We start from the raw sequence: 8,999 nt of genomic DNA on the forward strand, positions 1-8,999 counted from the left end.
GACCCTTATTTATTACCGCTCTTAAAGTACTACCCATTGTAAGTACCTTAAAATATAAAAAAATTTAAAAGTAAATTAAATAGATATAAAAAAATGAGACATTAAGGATAAGAGAAAGGATAAGGGATACAAAAAGTTATAAGATAAGAGAGAAAGGATAAGGGATACAAAAAATTCTTACTTTTAGAAAGGTCTAAAATACCCTTATGTGCGAATATAAAAGAGTAGTGGAATTACTTATTCTCACATCTCTCCTCCAAAGTCCAATCCTTTTAGTGGTAAACCAAAGAGAAAACAATGAGCACACAACTTTTGGTATTTCCGAGAGCTCTCACAATAGGATGGAGTGATAACGAGCAATACTGGAAATGAACAAGGAGGTCTATTGCGGGTATAATCTTAAACCCAAATTTTATTTGCCTTTACTCAATGTAATCTCTCTCATTATGGTGTTCAAAAATTTGCAGTTATACAATCGAAGAAGCAGAGCTTCTTCGTGTATCTTGGTTTGATTGTTTCTTGGATCTGAGTTCTTCTAATTTCAAACCAAATACTTTGTACACAGTAAATATTGAGGTGAAGTTGACAAGATGCTTCCTATGGATGGGATCGTCCTGTGATCAAGAAAATCGTGTTGCCAGATGGGCGTGTGATAGAGTCTGAAGAAATACTAAGGGTAGGCCAAAAAACGTGTGGTTCAATATCTTGATAGGAAAGTTTAAACTTGACCAAAGTGGGTTGGTCCGATTTCAGTTGTCTCAAATTGATACAAATTGGAAGTCGGGGATTATCATAAAAGCCCTTGTGGTGGAAACATAAAAATGAGCATGAGAACAATATGTTAAGAGATAAATATAAAGTAATAGAATGAAATGATAAATAATAGATCCTTTTACTTACAAGTAAGAAGGGTAAAACACTTTGTGTTTTAGTTATATGATAAACGTTGAATATTATGTAATACCATGTGAAAAGATAAATAATACAACCTTTTGCGTACTAGCAATAAGGTTAGTTTAAACACTGTAGTATGATTTTCAATCAAATATGTATTGTAAATCAATAGAAAGATCTAAGTGAATCATGTTGTTATCATCTGAACATACATAAGTTCTTGTCATCTGCATGTATGGAAGAAACAAAAATTACTAAAATAGTAATAATTTGGTTGTTATTAATCCATTAAAATAAACTAAGGAAGAAGGAGGAGTTATTGGAGAAGACAACCGTCATCTTCTGGTAATTGATTGTATAAGAGTACTTTCCTCTTGCAATGGATTGGTTTTACCCTTGTCCTGGTTGTTTGATCAACATTCTTATACAAAGTTGTGTTGTAAAAAAAATCAATCAACAGCCATGATCATCATATTTTTTTTGTTATTCAACACGAAAACAAAATTTTCAATGATAATTCAAAATAGTGAGTAAATTCATAGACGTAGATAGTAAGATATTCTTAATCAACATCTTAAAATTATCAAGTACAATTATAACATGCATTTATCTCGAAAATTACTCGAACTTTTGCTATAACATTGATCGGCAGAATTTTTTGTCTAATTTTATATCAAATAGTTTAACCATTTCTATCTAATATATAGTTGTTGTAGCACATGTCGAGTTCAGAGAAAATCTTAAATTGTCTACAACCTCAAGTAACTAAGGAGAGGTTATGAGATTGATTTGTTTGATTGTAGAAAATTAAATTGCAAGAAAAATAAAGAAAGAGTGAATTCAAATGATTAAACGGTCTAGCCTAGACGTTTGAGTTATTTCCTACGTTGCAACTTGATCATATGTTCATCAAATTAATTTCTATATTGTCTAAGCTAGCCAACTTACCTATAAAACTAGCTAAGAGTCCAAATTATCAAATTAATCAATTTAATTAGATGAAATGTATTGTAATTAGTTGAACTCACTACGCTAAGATTAAGCAAATACGCTAATGTAAATATTAAATTTACAATAGCCTAAGTCAATATTCAACATGATTTTTCCTAGGTTGATTAGACCGTTATTCACTATCATACACAATAGTGCACATGCTAATATAATCTTTTACTACCTTCGATCAAATTACAATGATATGTCACATATTATAATTTAATCTCTAGTTATCGATTACATAATCCCAACAAGTTTGTCAGACATTCTTGAGAATACATAGTTATAAACATTGAAGATAGTAAAAGAATCTAAAGACAATATGTGAAATTATAATTAAACGATCTAAATCTCATAAGTCTAAAAAGAATGGGGAGAATCATTCTACGCCTAAGCTAGAATTACCTCCTTAACCCATAATTGATATAAATACCTCCTTAGCCTAAATGAATGAGAAGAAACACATACAATCCAAAGCTAACTTACACATCCTTCTCCTTTGAGAATAATATAAACAAACAATATTAATTAATCGATCTAAATCTCGGCCAAACAATATCATTTCTCAACAATCAATGTATATTATTTTATTATGTAGATATATTCTCTTAAAGTAATTGCAATAGATAGTGTTTTTAGGGTTAATAATTAAGTGTATTTTAACACATTTTTAAAAAAAATGCAAACATAGCAAAATGTATCAATGATAAACTCTATTGTTAATAGACTCCTATTAGCGATTAGCATATCAATAGTAGACTCCAAGAATTAGACCTAAATATTTTTATATCTTTTTTTTTTTTCGTTTGGCTATATTTGTTGATACTTTGGTATTCATGGTCATATTTAAGTATATAGTAGTATTTTTTTTTAAAAAAAAAAATAAAAACATAGCAAACTGTCTTAATCATAGACTCAATTGTTGATGGACTCCTATTAGGGATATAGTCTATCATTGGTATATCTTTTGATACATAGCAAAATTTCTTCTGCATTGAGCTATATCTATCGACACCTTGAGATTTATTGCTATATTTCTAGCTGCATCATTCTTTTATCATTAGTTTTTTTTTTTTTATTCGTAACAAATGGAAATCACAGAAAATGTTGAAAGGTGAAATTGAATGAATATAAGCATATCAAAGTGAAAAAATATATATAATATGTATGGTAAAGGAAATGACATGGGTTTGTAAAGTGAGTATAAACTTCACGTACTTGATAATGTATGAACAGTTCATATCCAATAGTTTTTCCTTTTAAATTTTAGACAATTCTTTCTTAACTTTTACCCCAAATATCTTTTTAATTAAATAAAATAGGTTCCATTCAGCTCCTTTTTTTTAATAAAATAAAGGGAATCATGAAAAAAGCATTCATCAATGTTTCAACTTTAAAAATAAAATGACATATAGAGATATGGGAAAGAGGGGAGGGTGAGACCAACGGGCAAAACGACAATAATCTAGTACTCAAAGGTCAAAACAGTTTAATGGATCAATATATGCCCACGACCAGGAGATTTTTGGGGATAAGATTTTTGGAGAATCAAACGTATAGGAATCATATAATGCAATTTTATATTCTACTTTTGAATGTTATCAAAGTAAATAGAGATAAATGATATTTATATTTGTTGGATGATGTTAGTGAATAAATTTTTGTTGTTCTAACTAAAGAGAGGCAAATGAGAAAAATGTAAAGTGTGTATCTCATTCTAGAAAACTCCATATAAATACATATCTTGAATCTAAAAATAGATTCCACAAGGTTAGCAATTAATCCCATTAACTCCACAAGAATAGGAAGTTAGACTTGACTACAACTAACAATAACTTCAACTATTTCCTAGAAACTAGGAATTTACTAGACCAATTTCAAAAACTAATTTGCAATTTTGAGTTATTAACATTCTCCTCCTAACTCAAATACTGCAAACACCTAACTTGCTCCTAATAGCTTGAAAATGACTCACACAAAACTCAGGTTCAGCAAATGATCATCCATCTTGTTGTACCATGCCCTAGGAGCTTGCTTAAACCCATAGAGAGCCTTTTTCAACAAATAAACATTCTGTTCTTGTCTTGGTATGATGAATCCGTCTGGTTGCTTAATATATATCTCTTCTTCTAACACTCCATTTAGGAATGTTGACTTCACATCTAGTTGATACACCTTTTTATCTATGTTGGACTGACACAGCCAATAGCAACCTGATTATGTCCATTTTTGCAACTGGTACAAAAGTCCAAGAAAAATCAATTCCCCGGACATGTGCATACCCTTTTTGATGAAAATTCCCCAACCTTTTGTGCCATTACTCAGTGTCATTTATTTGATACTTGAAAGCTATTTGCTCCTTCTCGAGTGGATCCAACGAGAAGATTTTGTGCTGCATCTTTATTTTGAATAACTCATTCCCATTGGAACCAGAAATGAGGTACTTTCCTTCTTCAAACAACACTTTGAATCCATTCTCTACTAATTGACCAATGTTTAACAAGTTTTGATCAATTTCAGGGACAAACAATACTTTAGTAATCAACTTGGTCCCAGCATAGCTCTCTTTTGACACTGTGCCCTTCCCCTATACTTCTAGATACTCACCGTTTCCTATCTTCACCCTTGACTTGAATGGCTTGTCAAGGTCCTTGAACAACTCTTTGACACTTGTCATGTTATTGGTACACCCACTATCAACCAATGTTCACATTGAGTGACTGATGAGAAACAAGTAGCCATAAAGAGTTGATCTTCTCCTTGTTATACTACAACATGTGCTCCTCCGTACTGTTGAGTTTTTGCTTCCTTACAGAATCGTTGAATGTGCCCCAATAAATGACATCTTCTACACTTCACATCTGGCCTTCTCCAGCATATGAAATGTGAATGATTCTGCTTCCCACAATGCCTGCATGTACTACCAGCATACTTTGCAGCAGACTCTGAGCTACTGCTGCCACTTCCCTTCTTCTCTCTTCCACCTTCTCCCTGCTGCACTCTAGCTTTCAATGCCTCCTCAATACTTCCTTCTTGTCTTATCAACCTCATCTACTCTTGTGCTTGCAAAGCACTAACCACTTCTATTACCTTAAGTTTTGAAAGATCTTTAGTATTTAAGGAAGCAATGTTTGCTTCATATCTCTTAGGTACTGAAACTAGAATCTTCTGAACTGATCTATTGTCAGATAAACCCAAAATTTATTTGTTCATTAGCAAAATCTTTCAACTCTTTGGTTCTTGGTTCATAACAATATAAACTAATTATTAATTTCATTGTGCATCAATGAGTGATAGACCGTGCTAGACTTCTATTATCCAATGGTAGAAGTCTATCACAGTCTATCATTGATAGATGGTGGCATTTTGCTATATTTATAAATAAATTAGTTTATTTTTCTTTATTTGAAAACAATCTTATATCTTATGCTATATTATATGATTATGAGATATAGAAACATGTGCTCAAGTTCAATTTTGAATAAGCTTAATAATTTTAATTTAATTCTAAATAAATTAAATTAAAATAGGATTTGTTTTTTTAAAAAGAAATTACTTCTATCCCTAAAACAATATGGAAAATGATATAATTTAGTATGAACGTGTTTGGTCGACTTTGGAGAAAAAAAGAGTTGCTTTTACTCAATGTAATCTCTCTCATTATGGTGTTTAAAAAGTTGTAATTACACAATAGAAGAAGCAGAGCTTCTTCGGGTAGCTTGGTTTGATTGTTTCTTGGATATGAATTCTTCTAGATTCAAACAAAATACTTGGTACACAATAAATATGAATGTGATGTTGAAAGATAATGGTTATGGATGGGATCTTCCTATAACCAAGAAAATCGTGATGCCTAATGGGAGTGCGAAAGAGTCTCAAGAAATACTACAGAACAAGCAAAAAAATGTGTGGTTCAAGATCTTGATAGGAAAATTTTTACTTGGGAGCAATATGATGGTCTGATTTCAGTTGTCTGAACTTGGATCACATTGGAAGTCTAGGATTATCATAAGAACCCTTGTGGTGGAAGCATAAAAATGAGCATGAGAACAATATGTTAAGAGATAAATATGAAATAATAGAATAAAATGATAAATAATAGGTTCTTTTGCTTACTAGTAAGAAGGGTAAGTTTAAACGCTTTATATTTTAGTTATGTGTTAAGTGTTGAATATTATGTAATACGATGTGAAAAGATAAATAGTACGACCTTTGCGTATCAGCAATAATGTTAGTTTAAATACTTTAGTATGATTTTCAATCAAATATGTATTGTGAATCAATAGAAAGATCTAAGTGAATCATGTTGTTACCGATCATTTGAACATACATAAGTTCTTGTCATCTAACTAGCATGTATGGAAGAAACTAAAATCACTAAAATAGTCATAATTTGGTTGTTATTAATCCATTAAAATAAACTAAGGAAGAAGGAGGAGTTATTGGAGAAGACAACCATCATCTTTTGGTAATTGATTGTACAAGAGTACTTTCCTGTTGGAATGGATTGGTTTTACCCTTGTCATGGTTGTTTGATCAACATTCCTATACAAAGTTGTGTTGTAAAAGAAATCAAACAACAGCCTTGATCATCATATTTTGTTGTTATTCAACACGAAAACAAAATTTTCAACGTTAATTCAAAATAGCGAGTAAATTCATAGACGTAGATAGTAAGATATTCTTAATCAACATCTTAAAGTTATCGAGTACAATTAGCTCCTTTTGGCCCATTTTAGGTTCATTCTGGCCTCTTTTAGTTCCATTTCATCATTAATGTTCCATTTTACCTCTTAGATGCTTGATACTTATAAAATCATAAAATAAACATATAAAACCTTAGAACATCCTTGAATTAAGAGGATGAAGATAACACCCCGACTTAATTCTTGATTGTCCTCGAGCAAGGTAGAATTCTACATACATTCACACAAAGATATGCTCACTCAACTTGTAACATTCGTTACCCAAGTCTTAATAGTCTTCTAGGATAAAAATTTGCAATCACGATAGATCCACTCATAATCAATCAATGAAGCACGATTATAATTGATCCTAGACTTTTAATGCATGAGAGAGTTCAAAGCCCTCCTAATTAAGCCTTAATAGCCTAAAACAGTTTTATATAGCTGTCAATTCGTTTTCTCCCTACTCTGGCTCAAACACTAACTATTAAGAATCAAAACAATCATGATAGTTTTTTGTCAACTAAGGTGCCTTAAATAAACTCTAAGAGACCCTAAACTTGCCTTCTTTTTACTTAGGGTCATTAAGTTTCACACATTAGTGTAGGGAATTTTACTCACTCGTTTGTCACAAGTGTCCTAACTAATCACCGAAAAGGTAGCTCTTCTACCCCTTGTCATGTATAAGCATTACAAGTTCATCAATTTTTTAAATATATTGTATTGTTTTTAGTGTGAAGATTTTTTTTTCAACTGTTTTTTTTTTTTTAAGAAGGCATATGATTATTTTCTTCCTCAGTAGTACATTACCTATCTTGCAAGATACTTTCTACTCTATGGGGCCTTTCAGAGTGACAACAAAAATTTAAGTTAAATAACACAATTCTAAAAATGCAAGACCTAATGTAGACAGACAAAAAACTTAAGTGTAAATGAGACATAGGAAATATTTTAAAATGTTTAAAATAGGCTAAAAAACATAATTATTCAACTAAAACATCATATCATACAAATAAAATCACAAGGGAGTGTGCATCATAGAATAGTCAATTTTTAAAATGAATTTTGCATAATGGATGGCAGTGATATCTAGCTTAGTGAAAATAATAATCTTCTCAATTTCCTCAATGAGCTTCTCAAAACCTATAGATCAAGAAATATAGAAAAAATTAAGATAAAAAAAAAATAAAATAACATAAAAGAAACCTACACTAAGAAAGTAATAAAATATGAATCATGTCTGCCTCCAAGTATCGCAACATATTTAATGTCGTTATACTCAACTAAATTTGATCAATCATCCAGATCTAAAGTAGATCTGTGACATCCCTGATGGAATGTACAAGCATACAATGGAAGCAATCAGAATCAATAAGTACTTTAATTATATTTAATTTGAGTTCTAAAATCATGCAGGTAAATAATTTCAAAGAGAAGGGTTTCAAGAACTTATATCTTTGAAGAACATCTCCAATTCAAGCTACTCTCCATAAATTTGAGTCTCAAACTGATGGTAGATGACCAAGAGTGTCTTCTCTACTATTTTCCAACTTGGATTTGAGTGGTGAAACTCTAGATTGAATTTAATTAGGAGAGGAAGGAGAGGCTTTGAAGGAAGGGAAAAACAAAAACTAATTTTCTGCAGAATCTCTTTTGTGTTCAACATACATCTTTTTTTTCCTTAATCCCCAAAGTTAAAGCTTTTATGTATTAGACATGCAAGCACTAGGAGATTCAACTCCTTGATACATCAAAGAGCATTAAGGAGTGCCCTACGTGTCTAATTTGTGTTGAATCCACCAAGCATTCAAAAATCTTGAAAATTTCCACTATCAAAATTGCTTTTCAATTTTTTAATCGATTTAATTTCAAAGAATTGATAAAATACAAAATTCAATTTCTAAAAAAATGAATTTAAAATTGAAAAGTAATTTGACTTCAATTAATTAAATAAATTTAATTAATTAAATAATAATTTAATATCAAATATTATATTTATCAAATACATGAATCCTAATCATGTAATTAATATTTAATTATTATTAAACTCTCCAATCACATTTAATTTTTGATAAATTAACGTTAATTATATTGAATATAATTATCTAAACCCTAATATAAAATTTAACCATTCAAATTTAAATCTTAATTTAAAATTTGAACACTTTAAATTTAATTCCCAAATTGAATTTGAACTCTTCAAATTCACTCAATATACTAATCCAAGATTTACGAGCTAGTAGAGGGACCTTATGGACCTACAGATCATGAGCCTATCTCTTGTTTATGCATTCTAATCTGGTTCTTCCAAACCTAGATTCTAACCTGGCCTTCCCAAGTTTAGATCCTGTCCTTAGACTTTCCGAGTATCTCTAATGGACGAATGAAGCATACATAAACAAGATAATTGCAAAGAATGAAGATTCC

General features: G+C 30.6%; 1 long non-coding RNA gene across 1 annotated transcript; it reads left to right on the forward strand.

Moving 5' to 3' along the window:
- Positions 1–238: 238 nt before the first annotated feature.
- LOC150037890 (uncharacterized) lies at positions 239–1,021 on the forward strand. Its single transcript, XR_016527612.1, has 2 exons — positions 239–391; positions 468–1,021. It is a non-coding gene; the product is annotated as an uncharacterized LOC150037890 (long non-coding RNA).
- Positions 1,022–8,999: the final 7,978 nt, after the last annotated feature.

The sequence above is a fragment of the Benincasa hispida genome, chromosome 2 (assembly GCF_027475165.1).
Source record: "Benincasa hispida cultivar pf3 chromosome 2, pf3_genome.v1.1, whole genome shotgun sequence".
Lineage (NCBI taxonomy): Eukaryota > Viridiplantae > Streptophyta > Magnoliopsida > Cucurbitales > Cucurbitaceae > Benincasa > Benincasa hispida.